Source organism: Oncorhynchus masou, chromosome 24 (genome assembly GCF_036934945.1).
Source record: "Oncorhynchus masou masou isolate Uvic2021 chromosome 24, UVic_Omas_1.1, whole genome shotgun sequence".
Classification (NCBI taxonomy): Eukaryota; Metazoa; Chordata; class Actinopteri; order Salmoniformes; family Salmonidae; genus Oncorhynchus; species Oncorhynchus masou.
Window position 1 is genome coordinate 7,519,645 of NC_088235.1, and position 18,719 is coordinate 7,538,363.

Here is an 18,719-nt window from a genome sequence, read left to right on the forward strand (position 1 = left end):
AATGGAGGAGGTACCCCCAAGACATAACCCTCACCATTACAATAACAAGGGAGGACATCCAAGACATGCTAACATCTCATCATTACAATAACAGGGAGGGAGCATTCCAAGACATAACCTCTCATCATTACAATAACAAGGGAGACCTCCAAGACATGCTAACCTCATTACATCATTACTATAACATCGAGGGACAGTGGGAAGAAGATTCAAGTTGGCACATCACTGACAAGAAGTGGTCCACCTCACAAACAGGACTAAGACCCTCACAAATCAGATGCACCACTGAGAGCATCCTAGGACTGTATCACCGCCTGGTACGGCAACTGCACCACTCGCAACCGCAGGGCTCTCCAGAGGGTGGTGTAGTGTGGCCAACACATCACCGGGGGCAAACTGCCTGCCCTCCAGGACACCTACAGCATCCGATGTCACAGGAAGGCCAAAAGGTGATCAAGGACAACAACCATGCGAGCCACTGCCTGTTCACCCCGCTATCATCCAGAAGGCGAGGTCAGTACAGGTGCATCAAAGCTGGGACCGAGAGACTGAAAAACAGCTTCTATCTCAAGGTCATCAGACTGTCATCAGCCATCACTAGCCAGCTTCTACCTGGTTACTCAACCCTGCACCTTAGAGACTGCTGCCCTATATACAGACATGGAATCACTGGTCACTTTAATAATGTTTACAGTGCCTTGCGAAAGTATTCGGCCCCCTTGAACTTTGCGACCTTTTGCCACATTTCAGGCTTCAAACATAAAGATATAAAACTGTATTTTTTGTGAAGAATCAACAACAAGTGGGACACAAAGTGGAACGACATTTATTGGATATTTCAAACTTTTTAACAAATCAAAAACTGAAAAATTGGGCGTGCAAAATTATTCAGCCCCTTTACTTTCAGTGCAGCAAACTCTCTCCAGAAGTTCAGTGAGGATCTCTGAATGATCCAATGTTGACCTAAATGACTAATGATGATAAATACAATCCACCTGTGTGTAATCAAGTCTCCTGTGATAGTCTATAAATGAACACACCCTGCACTGTGATAGTCATCAAGGAGCACTGTCCGGTTGAAATGGAAAGTATCAGACCACTGCAAATCTACCAAGAGCATCATGAAGAACAATTTGGGCACACACATATTCATCACCAGCGCATTATAAGATAAGTTAACCGACACACAAATTAACTGTTGTGAACTTGTCAATGTTCATAAAGATACAATAATTATTATACTTATCAATGTTGTGGATGAGCGCATTGTTTGTTTTGGATACTGGAAAAGGAAAAGGGATTTCCCCAAATGGCTTTAAACATCAGTAGTGATGTAATGTTGTAAATGTTATGTTGTGATATTGTTTAAAAGGATTGCAATGTATACTGTGCATGGAAAATGTAGGTTTCTATTGTTAATTGATTAATTAATTAGGGTTAAAATGGAAGGCCTCTCTTTCAGTATCAGACCAGCTGCAAATCTACCGGAAAGACCTTTGCACAGAAGCCATCCCATCTAAACTTTCAGCTCATTCAAGGAGAAGACTGATCAGAGATGCAGCCAAGAGGCCCATGATCACTCTGGATGAACTGCAGAGATCTACAGCTGAGGTGGGAGACTCTGACCATAGGACAACAATCAGTCGTATATTGCACAAATCTGGCCTTTATGGAAGAGTGGCAAGAAGAAAGCCATTTCTTAAAGATATCCATAAAAAGTGTTGTTTAAAGTTTGCCACAAGCCACCTGGGAGACACACCAAACATGTGGAAGAAGGTGCTCTGGTCAGATGAAACCAAAATTGAACTTTTTGGTAACAATGCAAAACGTTATGTTTGGCGTAAAAGCAACACAGCTCATCACCTTGAACACACCATCCCCACTGTCAAACATGGTGGTGGCAGCATCATGGTTTGGGCCTGCTTTTCTTCAGCAGGGACAGGGAAGATGGTTAAAATTGATGGGAAGATGGATGGAGCCAAATACAGGACATTTTGGAAGAAAACCTGATGGAGTCTGCAAAAGACCTGAGACTGGGATGGAGATTTGTCTTCCAACAAGACAATGATCCAAAACATAAAGCAAAATCTACAATGGAATGGTTCAAAAATAAACATATCCAGGAGTTAGAATGGCCAAGTCAAAGTCCAGACCTGAATCCAATCGAGAATCTGTGGAAAGAACTGAAAACTGCTGTTCACAAATGCTCTCCATCCAACCTCACTGAGCTCGAGCTGTTTTGCAAGGAGGAATGGGAAAAAAATTCAGTCTCTCGATGTGCAAAACTGATAGAGACATACCCCAAGCGACTTACAGCTGTAATCGCAGCAAAAGGTGGCGCTACAAAGTATTAACTTAAGGGGGCTGAATAATTTTGCACGCCCAATTTTTCAGTTTTTGATTTGTTAAAAAAGTTTGAAATATCCAATAAATGTCGTTCCACTTCATGATTGTGTCCCACTTGTTGTTGATTCTTCACAAAAAAATACAGTTTTATATCTTTATGTTTGAAGCCTGAAATGTGGCAAAAGGTCGCAAAGTTCAAGGGGGCCGAATACTTTCGCAAGGCACTGTATTTCTCATCTCATATGTATATACTGTATTCTATTCTATCCTACTGTATTTTAGTCTATGTATCTATGTATGTAGGTACTGTCACGCCTGCTCCCCTGTCCAGATGCTGTTCCTGTCCTGTTTAAATGTTCTCCCTGTACCTACTTCTCGTCTACAGTACCAGCACCGATCCTTACAGGATGCTTCTCGTCTACAGTACCAGCACCGATCCTTACAGGATCGTCTACAGTACCAGGATCCTTACAGGATGCTTCTCGTCTACAGTACCAGCACCGATCCTTACAGGATGCTTCTCGTCTACAGTACCAGCACCGAGCCTTACAGGATGCTTCTCGTCTACAGTACCAGCACCGATCCTTACAGGATGCTCTCATCTACAGTACCAGCACCGATCCTTACAGGATGCTTCTCGTCTACAGTACCAGCACCGAGTACCAGCACCCTTACAGGATGCTTCTCGTCTACAGTACCAGCACCAATCCTTACAGGATGCTCTACAGGATGCTTCTCATCTACAGTACCAGCACCGATCCTTACAGGATGCTTCAGGATGTCTACAGTACCAGCACCGATCCTTACAGGATGCTCTCGTCTACAGTACCAGCACCGATCCTTACAGGATGCTTCTCTACTACAGTACCAGCACCGATCCTTACAGGATGCTTCTCGTCTACAGTACCAGCACCGATCCTTACAGGATGCTCTCGTCTACAGTACCAGCACCGATCCTTACAGGATGCTTCTCTACTACAGTACCAGCACCGATCCTTACAGGATGCTCTCAGTCTACAGTACCAGCACCGATCCTTACAGGATGCACCGATCCTTACAGGATGCTCGTCTACAGTACCAGCGATCCTTACAGGATGCTTCCTCTACAGGACCAATCCTTACAGGATGCTCTCGTCTACAGTACCAGCACCGATCCTTACAGGATGCTTCTCGTCTACAGTACCAGCACCGATCCTTACAGGATGCTTCTCGTCTACAGTACCAGCACCGATCCTTACAGGATGCTTCTCGTCTACAGTACCAGCACCGATCCTTACAGGATGCTTCAGTCAGCACCAATCTACAGTACCAGCACCGATCCTTACAGGATGCTTCTCGTCTACAGTACCAGCACCGATCCTTACAGGATGCTTCTGCGTCTACAGTACCAGCACCGATCCTTACAGGATGCTTCTCTACAGTACCAGCACCGATCCTTACAGGATGCTTCTCATCTACAGTACCAGCACCGATCCTTACAGGATCTCCGATCCTACAGGAGTACCAGCACCGATCCTTACAGGATGCTTCTCATCTACAGTACCAGCACCGATCCTTACAGGATGCTCTCATCTACAGTACCAGCACCGATCCTTACAGGATGCAGGATGCTCTCCGTCTACAGTACCAGCACCGATCTACAGTACCAGCACCGATCCTTACAGGATGCACCGATCTCATCTACAGTACCAGCACCGATCCTTACAGGATGCTTACCAGCACCGATCCTCAGGATGTCTACAGTACCAGCACCGATCCTTACAGGATGCTTCTCATCTACAGTACCAGCACCGATCCTTACAGGATGCTTCTCATCTACAGTACCAGCACCGATCCTTACAGGATGCTTCTCATCTACAGTACCAGCACCGATCCTTACAGGATGCCTCTCTCTCTACCGATCCTTACAGGAGTACCAGCACCAATCCTTACAGGATGCTTCTCCTCTACAGTACCAGCACCGATCCTTACAGGATGTACCAGCACCGATCTTACAGGATGCTTCTCGTCTACAGTACCAGCACCGATCCTTACAGGATGCTTCTCATCTACAGTACCAGCACCGATCCTTACAGGATGTCTACAGTACCAGCACCAGGATGATCCTTACAGGATGCTTCTCGTCTACAGTACCAGCACCGATCCTTACAGGATGCTCTCGTCTACAGTACCAGCACCGATCCTTACAGGATGCTTCTCATCTACAGGACAGTACCAGCACCGATCCTTACAGGATGCTTCTCATCTACAGTACCAGCACCGATCCTTACAGGATGCTTCTCGTCTACAGTACCAGCACCAATCCTTACAGGATGCTTCTCGTCTACAGTACCAGCACCGATCCTTACAGGATGCTCTCGTCTACAGTACCAGCATCCCATCCTTACAGGATGCGATCTTACGTCTACAGTACCAGCACCGATCCTTACAGGATGCTCTCGTCTACAGTACCAGCACCAATCCTTACAGGATGCTTCTCGTCTACAGTACCAGCACCGATCCTTACAGGATGCTCTCGTCTACAGTACCAGCACCGATCCTTACAGGATGCTCTCGTCTACAGTACCAGCACCGATCCTTACAGGATGCTTCTCATCTACAGTACCAGCACCGATCCTTACAGGATGCTTCTCGTCTACAGTACCAGCACCGATCCTTACAGGATGCTCAATCCTTACAGGATGTCTACAGTACCAGCACCATCCCAGGATGCTTCTCATCTACAGTACCGATCCTTACAGGATCCTACAGTACCACAGGATGCTTCTCATCTACAGTACCCACCGATCCTTACAGGATGCTTCTCATCTACAGTCCTTACAGGATGCTTCTCGTCTACAGTACCAGCACCGATCCTTACAGGATGCTCTCGTCTACAGTACCAGCACCGATCCTTACAGGATGCTTCTCATCTACAGTACCAGCACCGATCCTTACAGGATGCTTCTCATCTAGCAGTACCAGCATCCTTACCGATCCTTACAGGATGCTCTCGTCTACAGTACCAGCACCAGGATCTCGTCTTACAGGATGCTCTCGTCTACAGTACCAGCACCGATCCTTACAGGATGCTTCTCATCTACAGTACCAGCACCGATCCTTACAGGATGCTTCTCATCTACAGTACCAGCACCGATCCTTACAGGTTGCTTCTCGTCTACAGTTACAGCACCGATCCTTACAGGATGCTTCTACAGTCTACAGTACCAGCACCGATCCTTACAGGATGCTTCTCAGTACCAGCACCGATCTACAGTACCAGCACCGATCCTTACAGGATGCTCGTCTCTCATCTACAGTACAGTACCAGCATCCCAGGATGATCCTTACAGGATGCTCTCATCTACAGTACCAGCACCGATCCTTACAGGATGCTTCTCATCTACAGTACCAGCACCGATCCTTACAGGATGCTTCTCGTCTACAGTACCAGCACCGATCCTTACAGGATGCTTCTCGTCTACAGTACCAGCACCGATCCTTACAGGATGCTTCGATCCTTACAGGATCTACAGTACCAGCACCGATCCTTACAGGATGCTCTCGTCTACAGTACCAGCACCGATCCTTACAGGATGCTTCTCGTCTACAGTACCAGCACCGATCCTTACAGGATGCTTCTCGATCTACAGTACCAGCACCGATCCTTACAGGATGCTTCTCGTCTACAGTACCAGCACCAGGATCCTTACAGGATGCTTCTTGTCTACAGTACCAGCACCGATCCTTACAGGATGCTTCTCAGTCTACAGGACTACAGTACCAGCATCCCGATCCTTACAGGTCTGCTTCTTGTCTACAGTACCAGCACCGATCCTTACAGGATGCTTCTCCTCTACAGTACCAGCACCAGGATCCTACAGTACAGGATGCTTCTTGTCTACAGTACCAGCACCAATCATCCTTACAGGATGCAGGATGCTCTACAGTACCAGTCTACAGTACCAGCACCGATCCTTACAGGATGCTTGTCTCTCGTCTACAGTACCAGCACCGATCCTTACAGGATGCTCTCGTCTACAGTACCAGCACCGATCCTTACAGGATGCTTCTCGTCTACAGTACCAGCACCGATCCTTACAGGATGCTTCTACAGTCTACAGGACAGTACCAGCACCGATCCTTACAGGATGCTTCAGTACCAGCACCGTCTACAGTACCAGCACCGATCCTTACAGGATGCTCTCGTCTACAGTACCAGCACCGATCCTTACAGGATGCTTCAGTACCAGCACCGATCTACAGTACCAGCACCGATCCTTACAGGATGCTTCTCGTCTACAGTCTACAGTACCAGCACCGATCCTTACAGGATGCTTCTCGTCTACAGTACCAGCACCGATCCTTACAGGATGCTTCTCGTCTACAGTACCAGCACCGATCCTTACAGGATGCTTCTCGTCTACAGTACCAGCACCGATCCTTACAGGATGCTTCTCGTCTACAGTACCAGCACCGATCCTTACAGGATGCTTCTCGTCTACAGTTACAGCACCGATCCTTACAGGATGCTTCTCGTCTACAGTTACAGCACCGATCCTTACAGGATGCTTCTCGTCTACAGTACCAGCACCGATCCTTACAGGACCATCAGCACCGATACAGGATGCTTCTTGTCTACAGTACCAGCACCAATCCTTACAGGATGCTTCTCATCTACAGTACCAGCACCGATCCTTACAGGATGCTCTCATCTACAGTACCAGCACCAATCCTTACAGGATGCTTCTCGTCTACAGCACCAGCACCGATCCTTACAGGATGCTTCTCGTCTACAGTACCAGCACCAATCATTACAGGATGCTTCTCGTCTACAGCACCAGCACCTATCCTTACAGGTTGCTTCTTGTCTACAGTACCAGCACCGATCCTTACAGGATGCTTCTCGTCTACAGTACCAGCACCGATCCTTACAGGTTGCTTCTTGTCTACAGTACCAGCACCGATCAATACAGGATGCTTCTCGTCTACAGTACCAGCACCGATCCTTAAAGGTTGCTTCTTGTCTACAGTACCAGCACCAATCATTACAGGATGCTTCTCGTCTACAGTACCAGCACCGATCCTTACAGGATGCTTCTCGTCTACAGTACCAGCACCGATCCTTACAGGATGCTTCTCGTCTACAGTACCAGCACCGATCCTTACAGGATGCTCTACAGGATGCCTTCGTCTACAGTACCAGCACCGTCTACAGTACCAGCACCGATCCTTACAGGATGCTTCTCGTCTACAGTACCAGCACCGATCCTTACAGGATGCTTCTCGTCTACAGTACCAGCACCGATCCTTACAGGATGCTTCTCATCTACAGTACCAGCACCGATCCTTACAGGATGCTCTCGTCTACAGTACCAGCACCGATCCTTACAGGATGCTTCTCATCTACAGTACCAGCACCAATCCTTACAGGATGCTTCTCGTCTACAGTACCAGCACCGATCCTTACAGGATGCTCTCGTCTACAGTACCAGCACCGATCCTTACAGGATGCTTCTCGTCTACAGCACCAGCACCAATCCTTACAGGATGCTCTCGTCTACAGTACCAGCACCGATCCTTACAGGATGCTCTCGTCTACAGTACCAGCACCGATCCTTACAGGATGCTTCTCATCTACAGTACCAGCACCGATCCTTACAGGATGCTTCTCGTCTACAGTACCAGCACCGATCCTTACAGGATGCTTCTCGTCTACAGTACCAGCACCAATCCTTACAGGATGCTTCTCGTCTACAGTACCAGCACCGATCCTTACAGGATGCTTCTCATCTACAGTACCAGCACCGATCCTTACAGGATGCTTCTCGTCTACAGTACCAGCACCAATCCTTACAGGATGCTTCTCCTCTACAGTACCAGCACCGATCCTTACAGGATGCTCTCGTCTACAGTACCAGCACCGATCCTTACAGGATGCTTCTCGTCTACAGTACCAGCACCGATCCTTACAGGATGCTTCTCGTCTACAGTACCAGCACCGATCCTTACAGGATGCTCTCGTCTACAGTACCAGCACCGATCCTTACAGGATGCTTCTACAGTACCAGCACCAATCTACAGTCTCATCTACAGTACCAGCACCGATCCTTACAGGATGCTTCTCGTCTACAGTACCAGCACCAATCCTTACAGGATGCTCTCGTCTACAGTACCAGCACCGATCCTTACAGGATGCTTCTCGTCTACAGTACCAGCACCGATCCTTACAGGATGCTTCTCATCTACAGTACCAGCACCGATCCTTACAGGATGCTTCTCGTCTACAGTACCAGCACCGATCCTTACAGGATGCTTCTCGTCTACAGTACCAGCACCGATCCTTACAGGATGCTTCTCGTCTACAGTACCAGCACCGATCCTTACAGGATGCTTCTCGTCTACAGTACCAGCACCGATCCTTACAGGATGCTTCTCATCTACAGTACCAGCACCGATCCTTACAGGATGCTTCTCGTCTACAGTACCAGCACCGATCCTTACAGGATGCTCTCGTCTACAGTACCAGCACCGATCCTTACAGGATGCTTCTCGTCTACAGTACCAGCACCGATCCTTACAGGATGCTTCTCGTCTACAGTACCAGCACCGATCCTTACAGGATGCTTCTCGTCTACAGTACCAGCACCGATCCTTACAGGATGCTCTCATCTACAGTACCAGCACCGATCCTTACAGGATGCTTCTCGTCTACAGTACCAGCACCGATCCTTACAGGATGCTCTCATCTACAGTACCAGCACCGAGCCTTACAGGATGCTCTCATCTACAGTACCAGCACCAATCCTTACAGGATGCCTCTCGTCTACAGTACCAGCACCGATCCTTACAGGATGCTTCTCGTCTACAGTACCAGCACCGATCCTTACAGGATGCTTCTCGTCTACAGTACCAGCACCGATCCTTACAGGATTTCAGGATTATCCATAATGGTAGCATCCATATTAAGGTAGAAGTGTTTAGAAACATTATAATCTTATATACAATTGAAGTGACTCCGAAATGACACAATACATTATTTACCGTTCATTTTCTATTGAGAACAAAATCATCTGTAACACAACCAAAACAAACAGCGAATTCATCCAACAAGTTTGTAGAGTCACAAGCTAGATGTAATCATTGGGTGCTAGGAATATTTGTGTGTGTGTGTGTGTGTGTGTGTGTGTGTGCGTGTGTTTGCGTGCATGTGTGTGTTTGAGACTAACACTGTAGAATTAAGCTGAAAGGAAGAGACATGGGACTTTCATTAATCCCCGAAGCAACACTTCTGCCCATTGCTTTAACTGCACAATGTAAGCTTACCCCCACACATATGACTTCGAAAATACAAGGCAAATAGGGATGGGTACTTGTGTCATCATGCCTTACAGGCAGTATCTACTGTATAGTAATATATTCAGGTCTTTCTATAAAATGGTAGCTATTTCCTGCTGCGGACGTACTTTTGTCAAGCATGAAATCCCAGCATGTTCAGCGTCTGTGAGAGTTTAATGATCCGACGTTATGGTCTTTGGCTCTGGAAGAAGTTATTACTTTTGCAGCGTTAATTATTTTTGATTGATTTACATGCTATAAATATTGCTTATCTGATTATCACGTTCAATTTGTCCATTTGGTTTCCTGTCAAAATGAATATATATACTCTTGTCCATAATACATTCTCTGCTAATGATGTTTTCTATAGAATGCTTATGCTGTTTTCTATAGAATGCTAATGATGTTTTCTCTAGAATGCTACTGATGTTTTCTCTAGAATGCTACTGATGTTTTCTCTAGAATGCTACTGATGTTTTCTCTAGAATGCTACTGATGTTTTCTATGGAATGCTAATGATGTTTTCTCTAGAATGCTACTGATGTTTTCTCTAGAATGCTACAGATGTTTTCTATAGAATGCTGATGATGTTTTCTATAGAATGCTTATGCTGTTTTCTATAGAATGCTAATGATGTTTTCTGTAGAATGCTTATGCTGTTTTCTATAGAATGCTAATGATGTTTTCTATAGAATGCTAATGATGTTTTCTCTAGAATGCTACTGATGTTTTCTCTAGAATGCAACTGATGTTTTCTATAGAATGCTACAGATGTTTTCTCTAGAATGCTACTGATGTTTTCTATAGCATGCTACTGATGTTTTCTATAGAATGCTACAGATGTTTTCTGTAGAATGCTTATGCTGTTTTCTATAGAATGATAATGATGTTTTCTATAGAATGCTACTGATATTTTCTATAGCATGCTACTGATGTTTTCTATAGAATGCTACAGATGTTTTCTGTAGAATGCTTATGCTGTTTTCTATAGAATGCTAATGATATTTTCTGTAGAATGCTTATGCTGTTTTCTATAGAATGCTAATGATGTTTTCTATAGAATGCTACTGATGTTTTCTATAGAATGCTACAGATGTTTTCTATAGAATGCTACAGATGTTTTCTATAGAATGCTAATGATGTTTTCTATAGAATGCTACTGATGGAATGAAGATAAAACAATATCCTGTGTACTACTATGCCATTGATTGTGTTATTGTATTCTCATTGGTTGATACACACGTGGTAATACACACTGGACATGTCAGATACTGGAGTGGCATTTTGGACTCTGATAGCTGGGTTTGGTGGAGTAATGTCAGATCTATGGACACAGAATGAGAACACCTATTCTACTATAATACATCTCTATATGTTATGTATGGACACAGAATGAGAACACAGAGTCTACTATAATACATCTCTATATGGTATGTATGGACACAGAATGAGAACACAGAGTATACTATAATACATCTCTATATGGTATGTATGGACACAGAATGAGAACACAGAGTATACTATAATACATCTCTATATGGTATGTATGGACACAGAATGAGAACACAGAGTCTACTATAATACATCTCTATACGGTATGTATGGACACAGAATGAGAACACATAGTATACTATAATACATCTCTATATGGTATGTATGGACACAGAATGAGAACACAGAGTCTACTATAATACATCTCTATACGGTATGTATGGACACAGAATGAGAACACAGAGTATACTATAATACATCTCTATATGGTATGTATGGACACAGAATGAGAACACAGAGTCTACTATAATACATCTCTATATGGTATGTATGGACACAGAATGAGGTGAGAGTCTACTATAATACATCTCTATATGGTATATATAGTATGTATGGGCACAGAATGAGAACACAGAGTATACTATAATACATCTCTATATGGTATGTATGGGCACAGAATGAGAACACAGAGTATACTATAATACATCTCTATATGGTATATATAGTATGTATGGACACAGAATGAGAACACAGAGTCTACTATAATACATCTCTATATGGTATGTATGGACACAGAATGAGAACACAGAGTATACTATAATACATCTCTATATGGTATGTATGGACACAGAATGAGAACACAGAGTCTACTATAATACATCTCTATACGGTATGTATGGACACAGAATGAGAACACAGAGTATACTATAATACATCTCTATATGGTATGTATGGACACAGAATGAGAACACAGAGTCTACTATAATACATCTCTATATGGTATGTATGGACACAGAATGAGGTGAGAGTCTACTATAATACATCTCTATATGGTATATATAGTATGTATGGGCACAGAATGAGAACACAGAGTATACTATAATACATCTCTATATGGTATGTATGGGCACAGAATGAGAACACAGAGTATACTATAATACATCTCTATATGGTATATATAGTATGTATGGACACAAAATGAGAACACAGAGTCTACTATAACACATCTCTATATGGTATGTATGGACACAGAATGAGAACACAGAGTCTACTATAATACATCTCTATATGTTATGTATGGACACAGAATGAGAACAGAGTATACTATAATACATCTCTATATGGTATGTATGGACACAGAATGAGAACACAGAGTATACTATAATACATCTCTATATGGTATATATAGTATGTATGGACACAGAATGAGAACACAGAGTCTACTATAATACATCTCTATATGGTATGTATGGACACAGAATGAGAACACAGAGTCTACTATAATACATCTCTATATGGTATGTATGGACACAGAATGAGAACACAGAGTCTACTATAATACATCTCTATATAGTATGTATGGACACAGAATGAGAACACAGATACTACAACAGCATGTATTTCTGTGGCTGCGGTCATCCCTCTCTTCAAAGGGGGGGACACTCTTGACCCAAACTGCTACAGACCTATATCTATCCTACTCTGCCTTTCTAAGGTCTTCGAAAGCCAAGTCAACAGATTACCGACCATTTCGAATCCCACCATACCTTCTCCGCTATGCAAGCTGGTTTCAGAGCTGGTCATGGGTGCACCTCAGCCACGCTCAAGGTCCTAAACGATATCTTAACCGCCATCGATAAGAAACATTACTGTGCAGCCGTATTCATTGACCTGGCCAAGGCTTTCAACTCTGTCAATCACCACATCCTCATCGGCAGACTCGATAGCCTTGATTTCTCAAATGATTGCCTCGCCTGGTTCACCAACTACTTCTATGATAGAGTTCAGTGTGTCAAATTGGAGGGTCTGTTGTCTGGACCTCTGACAGTCTCTATGGGGGTACCACAGGGTTCAATTCTTGGACCAAATCTCTTCTCTGTATGCATCAATGATGTTGCTCTTGCTGCTGGTGATTCTCTGATCCACCTCTATGCAGACGACACCATTCTGTATACTTCTGACCATTCTTTGGACACTGTGTTAACAAATCTCCAGACGAGCTTCAATGCCATACAACTCTCCTTCCGTTGCCTCCAATTGCTCTTAAATACAAGTAAAACTAAATGCATGCTCTTCAACTGATCGCTGCCCGCACCTGCTCGCCCGTCCAACATCACTACTCTGGACGGTTCTGACTTAGAATATGTGGACAACTACAAATACCTAGGTGTCTGGTTAGACTGTAAACACTTCTTCCAGACTCACATCAAACATCTCCAATCCAAAGTTAAATCTAGAATTGGCTTCCTATTTCGCAAAAAAGCATCCTTCACTCATGCTGCCAAACATACTCTCGTATAACTGACTATAAACGTAAAACCGATCCTCGACTTCGGCGATGTCATTTACAAAATAGCCTCCAATACCCTACTCAATAAATTGGATGCAGTCTATCACAGTGCCATCCATTTGGTCACTAAAGCCCCATATACTACCCACTACTGTGACCTGTATGCTCTCGTTGGCTGGTCCTCGCTTCACAGTCGTCGCCAAACACACTGGCTCCAGGTCATCTACAAGTCTCTGCTCGGTAAAGCCCTGCCTTATCTCAGCTCGCTGGTCACCATAGCAGCACCCACCTGTAGCACGCGCTCTAGCAGGTATATCTCTCTGGTCACCCCCAAAACCAATTCTTCCTTTGGCCGCCTTTCCTTCCAGTTCTCTGCTGCCAATGACTGGAACGAACTACAAAAATCTCTGAAACTGGAAACACTTATCTCCCTCACTAGATTTAAGCACCAGCTGTCACAGCAGCTCACAGATTATGGCACCTGTACATAGCCCATCTATAATTTAGCACAAACAACTACCTCTTTCCCTACTGTATTTATTTATTTTGCCCCTTTGCACCCCATTATTTTTATCTCTACTTTGCACATTCTTCCATTGCAAATCTACCATTCCAGTGTTTTACTTGCTATATTGTATTTACTTCGCCACCATGGCCTTTTTTTGCCTTTACCTCCCTTATCTCACTTAATTTGCTCACATCGTATATAGACTTGTTTATACTGTATTATTGACTGTATGTTTTGTTTTACTCCATGTGTAACTCTGGGTTGTTGTTTGTATCGAACTGCTTTGCTTTATCTTGGTCAGGGTCGCAATTGTAAATGAGAACTTGTTCTCAACTTGCCTACCTGGTTAAATAAAGGTGAAATAAATCAATAAAATAAATGTATCTCTACCTGTTCTGATGTCATGGCCGATCCCTTCCACTTGGATGGTGGCGTTGGCTATGCCCCGCCCCTGCATGTCCCAGACAATGCCTTTGATCCCACGATGCACCTGTGTATGAAAGGTCAGAGGTGAAAGATCAACTGACTGAATAATAATAATGATAACAACAATAATAATGTAATCTAGCATATATAATATTAATTTGATGATATTATATTTTATTTTGGGGTAAAAACAAGTTTTAACAGTATTTAAAAGTACAATAAACCCCAGAGTATGACACATGAATGCTTAAAAACTATTATTTTCAATGTGATCCTTGAAATAAATATTTAAACAATATAATATGACTCGTTTCAGAAAGCTAGACGTATGTCGCATGTCACTACTTTACAGAAGAGGCATTTGAAAGTCTTGTTGTCGTTGATGGAAATGCCTCTGGAACATGTAAACTTTCATGTGCCTTAATAAACAAACATTTATTCAATCTGTAAATACGAATACAATTTGTTAAAATACTAGCTTAATTTCTACCATGATTGGCTGAGATAATGGATGGGCTTGACATGCCGGGAGAGGAGTTTGGATTGGTCTGCCATGTAGCATGCTTCTGTCTATAACGTGAGTTGCTTAGTATATGTTGACAGTCCTTTCTACTGCTGTGTTTTTGAAAGATACAACATTAGCCATCGAGAACTACAATGGTTTTGCTACTTTTCTCAGCAACATTTATGCCCTGAATTTAACAGGAGTTAAAGTTGGAAAAAGTTGTGACGGGCTACTTTCTGCACTTGCAGAAACAGTGTGAACCTGAGTGACCTGCCACAACGCTGACCAAACGAGATGTAGCTACAAACAAAACAGAATAAGATGGTTTCAGGCAGTGTGTGAGTGACTTGACACAAGTGACCAAACAAGATGTGCTACAAACAGAACAGAATAAAATGGTTCCAGTCTGTGTGGACCTGAGTGACTTGACAACGCTGACCAAACAAGATGTAGCTACAAACAAAACAGAATAAGATGGTTTCAGGCAGTGTGAAACAGAGTGACTTGACACAACGCTGACCAAACAAGATGTAGCTACAAACAGAACAGAATAAAATGGTTCCAGTCTGTGTGAACCAGAGTGACTTGACACAACGCTGACCAAACAAGATGTAGCTGCAAACAGAACAGAATAAAATAGTTCCAGTCTGCCGTGACGCGTTCATCCATGTATATGGGTCAGAGTCTAGCTACATTGTCAGATATTATACATTTCTAATTTAGTCAGAAAGTGGATTTCATTGCAAGTCAAAGCATATTGTTCACTAGCTAACGTTAGATTATCTTAATGGCTCGCTAGCTAACATTATCTTACTGGCTGGCTAGCTAATGTTATCTTACTGGCTGGTTAGCTATCATGACCTTACTGGCTCGCTAGCTAACGTTAGATTATCTTAATGGCTCGCTAGCTAACATTATCTTACTGCCTGGCTAGCTAACGGTATCTTACTGGCTCGCTAGCTAACGTTATCTTACTGGCTGGCTAGCTAACGTTATCTTACTGGCTGGCTAGCTATCATGACCTTACTGGCTGGCTAACTAGCGTTATCTTACTGGCCAGCTAGCTAACGTTACCTTACTGGCCAGCTAGCTAACTTTACGTGTATGATCTGTGTAGTAAAATTACTTGAATCGGAAAATCTATTTGCATCGCTAGTTATAACCAAATGTTAGCTAGCTAATATCGAACCGAGATGATTAACTCTGTAGCTAACTGCAGATTCATACTACAGCTATGAAAATCAGTTTGTATTGGTAGTAATATGAGTTGGGATTATGGCAGTTATTTGTTACATGTCTGAACTTAAGACTGCATTTCACCAGATGATTAAATGACCCATCAAGTTAGCCATGTGTGTCTGGGGGTGATTACAGCCATATATTGTATTTCATGAACATGTGCACATATTCTACACGCCCTCTCTGGACTCTACACGCCCTCTCTGGACTCTACACGCCCTCTCTGGACTCTACACGCCCTCTCTGGACTCTACACGCCCTCTCTGGACTCTACATACTGTACCTGCTCCATGAAGACGAGCAGGGACTCCCGGTTGTTTTCCCACTCCTCCGCCAGCTCACTCTCATGGGGGAATTTGTCACAGCCCACGTACATCGACAGCTCAAAGCAGTTGGTGTGCAAGTAGCTGAAGTCGTTCATACCTGCCAACACAGAGACAGTGGTGCTACTGCACTGTAACACTGAGAGACAGGGGGCTAGTCGTTCATACCTGCCAACACAGAGACAGTGGTGCTACTGCACTGTAACACTGAGAGACAGGGGGCTAGTCGTTCATACCTGCCAACACAGCGGCACAGACAGTCATTTATCTGTCGGCCATTTGCCCAATGAAAAGACATCAGCTGATATGTTCTTTTTTCACCAGTGTTTTATAAAGATAATAAATCAAATCAGCATGTGTTAAAATGAAGAGCTACTCAGGTACTGGTCTGTGGTATGTTTTCCCATCGGCAGGAACTGGGAAACTGGTCAGAATTGAAGGAATAATGGATGGCGCTAAATACAGGGAAATTCTTGAGGGAAACCTGTTTCAGTCTTCCAGAGATTTGAGACTGGGATGAAGTTCGCCTTCCAGCAGGACAATGACCCTAAGCATACTGCTAAAGCAACACTCGAGTGGTTTAAGGGGACACATTTAAATGTCTTGGAATGGCCTAGTCAAAGCCCAGACCTCAATCCAATTGAAAATATGTTGTATGACTTAAAGATTGCTGTACACCAGCGGAACCCATCCAACTTGAAGGAGCTGGAGCAGTTTTGCCTTGAAGAATGGGCAAAAATCCCAGTGGCTAGATGTGCAAAGATTATAGAGACATGCCCCAAGAGACTTGCAGATGTAATTTTAGCAAAAGGTGTCTCTACATATTATTGACTTTGGGGAGGTGAAAAGTTATGCACACACAAGTTCAGTTTTTTGTCTTATTTGTTGCTTGATTCACAATAAAACGTATTTTGAGTCTACAAAGTGGTAGGCATGTTGTGTCAATCAAATGATAGAACCCCCTCCAAAATATATTTTAATTCCAGGTTGTAAGGCAACAAAATAGGAAAAATGCCAAGGGGGTGAATACTTTCGAAAGCCAATGCATGAGACATAAAAAAAAATCATACCTGAAGTGCCCTTTTCGGCATTTGCTGTATGATCGATGAGAATCTCCATATTGCAAATGTACGGTCCCTTACTAGACGTCCGCGAATGTTTGAAAATTTGCCGACAGCGTCGGGCCGTGCACCAGGGCCAGATCTTCCGGGAAGTCATCGAACGAAGTCTCTCGGACATTCGGTTTCCGTTTTATAACATTTTAAAATGTTGGTCATTTTTCGCTGTTCTGGTAAATTCCACCAGATGGCGAATGGATTATATTGCAAATGTACAAAACATCACCAATCACGACATGGCCATTTCTCCTAAATGGAAAAGACTTTGAAGATGAAACTTGGTGAGCATAGGTTTGGTCTAATCGGCTGTTAGCCCAGAAACATAGGTTTGGCCTAATGGGCTGTTAGCCCAGGAACAAGATGGCGTTGAGGTCTCAACGCTTTTTGAGTTAAGGCCATTTTTCAAAAACGAAAAGAGAGCGCTAATTTGACCGCTTCACGTCGAAGTACATGAACCTGTGTTCATGGTGCCAGGAAAAAAAGAATCAACCATTTATCTATCGTCATTTACGAGAAATTGTACAATGATGGTCAAAGAAATTTGTTTTTTTTCCCCAAAAATGTTTGAAATGAAGAGCTACTCTGGTACTGGTCTGTGATAATAAATCAAATCAACATGTGTTGAAATGAAGAGCTACTCTGGTACTGGTCTGTGATAATACATCAAATCAACATGTGTTGAAATGAAGAGCTACTCTGGTACTGGTCTGTGATAAGAAATCAAATCAACATGTGTTGAAATGAAGAACTACTCTGGTACTGGTCTGTGATAATACATCAAATCAACATGTGTTGAAATAAAGAGCTACTCTGGTACTGGTCTGTGATAAGAAATCAAATCAACACGTGTTGAAATGAAGAGCTACTCTGGTACTGGTCTGTAATAATAAATCAAATCAACATGTGTTGAAATGAAGAACTTGTCACGCCCTGGCCTTAGTTATCTTTGTTTTCTTTATTATTTTGGTGAGGTCAGAGTGTGACATGGGGGATTTGTGTGTTGTACCTGTTCTAAGGTTTTTTGTATGTTTATGGGGCTCCTCCTCTCCTTCAGCGGAAGAAAACCGTTACAGAACTACTCTGGTACTGGCCTGTGATAATACATCAATACATTCATTTATTTGAATCAGAAATTAATTGAACTGAATTGAAATTA

The 18,719-nt window shown here is 43.4% G+C and overlaps 1 pseudogene; it reads right to left on the minus strand.

Annotated features, from left to right (window-relative positions):
• LOC135511827 (inactive carboxypeptidase-like protein X2) overlaps positions 1–18,719 on the minus strand; it is a 142,260-nt pseudogene that overhangs the window by 7,344 nt on the left and 116,197 nt on the right.